Raw genomic sequence first — 2,500 nt, 5'->3', positions numbered from 1 at the left:
CCTCAAATCACATCATTAGCTATTCAGCATCACCTGTCATTAACGAGAACATAATCCTCCATATGACGTCACCATGTTGAGAGTATTTTAGACTAATACCTTTGAAAGAGCACATGTTCCTCGAGTACCAGCTGCTTGCTTCTGCTCAGCACAGACACTACGACTTCCACATATTTGGACTTATGTTTTCAAAGCAGGCTAGGCCATGTTAAAAGAATAACAGAAGATAGAGTATATTATATATCTGAGACAATAGATACGCACACAAAGACACATACATACGTGTGTGTGTGTGTGTGTGTGTGTGTGTGTGTGTGTGTGTGTGTGTGTGTGTGCGTGTGTGCGTGTGTGTGTGCGTGTGCGTGTGTGTGTGTGTGTGTGTGTGTGTGTGTGTGTGTGTGTGTGTGTGTGTGTGTGTGTCTGTGTGTGTGTGTGTGTGTGTGTGTGTGTTTGTGTGTGTGTGTGTGTGTGTGTGTGTGTGTGTGTGTGTGTGTGTGTGTGTGTGTGTGTGTGTGTGTGTGTGTGTGTGTGTGTGTTTACATGAGAATCATAATTTTGTTCGTGACGAAGGACGTGTGTACTTCTCAATTTTATTTTGTTCATGTTCCTGCCAACTTGCATGTACGGCAACTAATGTGTTTTGTCAGTGTGTTAATAATTACTTAGAAGTGCTTTTTCATGAGGATTGTCCAAGTTCTAATTACGTCCACATTCTTTTGTATCCCCAAGCTAACAAATTGATATCAAGCATATATCAGACCTTCACATACGAACGTGTTAGATATCACCAGTTCATCTATTTTTATTCTATTTTTTTTTTGGGGGGGGGGGACGTGAAGATGTGAATAAGAAAAAGAACTTTAAAGGAGTTGTCTTAACACCATCAATGACACCAACACCACACCATCGTCACTATTACTTCAGTATCCACCACCAACTCATCCACCCAACGCATCACCACTATCATCACCACCGACTACAACTACGAATACCTGTTCTGGTATTTTCACCAAAATATCATCCATTCATCACGATGACATACTTTACGGAATTCCTTTCAGGTATCAGATATTTCTTTCCTCAGCGACAAAACCAAGACGGTGCCGATCATTCTCATCCAAATTTCCATTTCTCCTTAATCCCTTTAGGTCCCTTCCTTTTACCTCAAAAACTCCCTTCAAACCCTTCCCTCCCACCCTAAGCCCCTTCTTCCCCCGTTATGACGACTAGACTCCCTAGCTTCTCCGTGTTGAACAAGTTAAGCAGCAAATTGTTTAGGGCCTTGGAAGTTTGGCGAAGCGGAGACTCGTGATAGAGCAGACCAGAGGCAAAACCGTGACGATCTTCACTAATGTTCTCTGCTTGGCCGACAGTCAGTGTAACGTATTACACTGAGGCGCCTCGCAGTGTGACGCCGCCTTACACTGCGACGCCCTACAGTGTTGTTCTTCGTCATGCTGGTAGGCATATTTGCGATATGATGCACTGCTATCGCATCATACTGATGTTTTGTAAAATGTGATAATGTTGTATACTCTTGTGTTGGAAGTCGATATAACATGTCATACTCCGTGATAAATTCTAACGGTGTTAAAATGTGATACTTTTATATTAACACTAGATCATACTGAAACTGATATTCATTTCAGTATTGTTCTTCGTCATGCTGGTAGTCATATTTGCGATATGATGCACTGCTATCGCATCATACTGATGTTTTGTAAAATGTGATAATGTTATATACTCTTGTGTTGGAAGTCGATATGACATGTCATACTCCGTGATAAATTCTAACGGTGTTAAAATGTGATACTTTTATATTAACACTAGATCATACTGAAACTGATATTCATTTCAGTATTGTTCTTCGTCATGCTGGTAGTCATATTTGCGATATGATGCACTGCTATCGTATCATACTGATGTTTTGTAAAATGTGATAATGTTATATACTCTTGTGTTGGAAGTCGATATAACATGTCATACTCCGTGATAAATTCTAACGGTGTTAAAATGTGATAATTTTATATTAACACTAGATCATACTGAAACTGATATTCATTTCAGTTTTGCTAGTTGTGTAGGTCTTCGTAGTACTGTTCAACGATATATCTTGAAACTTCGTTGGAAACATTGTATTAAGACACTACAATACATACGCTCAAAGCCCGATTTGACACACTACTATGAATCTACCTATATACAAAAGACTTTGGTCCCCTTACATAAATTAGTACAGTATACACGATGCACATAATCAATTCTTACCACGGAAGGGGGAGGAAGGAATTTCCCTATAGTAGATCAAATCACCTGTTGGCTGAAAGAATAAGAGAGAGAGAGATTGAGAGAGAGAGATTGAGAGAGAGAGAGAGAGAGAGAGAGAGAGAGAGAGAGAGAGAGAGAGAGAGAGAGAGAGAGAGAGAGAGAGAGAGAGAGAGAGAGAGAGAGAGAGAGAGAGAGAGAGAGAGAGAGAGAGAGAGAGAGAGAGAGAGAGAGA

This window comes from Oratosquilla oratoria, chromosome 7 (genome assembly GCF_046742065.1).
Source record: "Oratosquilla oratoria isolate Oo_2021 chromosome 7, ASM4674206v1, whole genome shotgun sequence".
In the NCBI taxonomy this organism is placed as follows: Eukaryota; Metazoa; Arthropoda; class Malacostraca; order Stomatopoda; family Squillidae; genus Oratosquilla; species Oratosquilla oratoria.
This window is presented reverse-complemented; position numbering follows the sequence as displayed.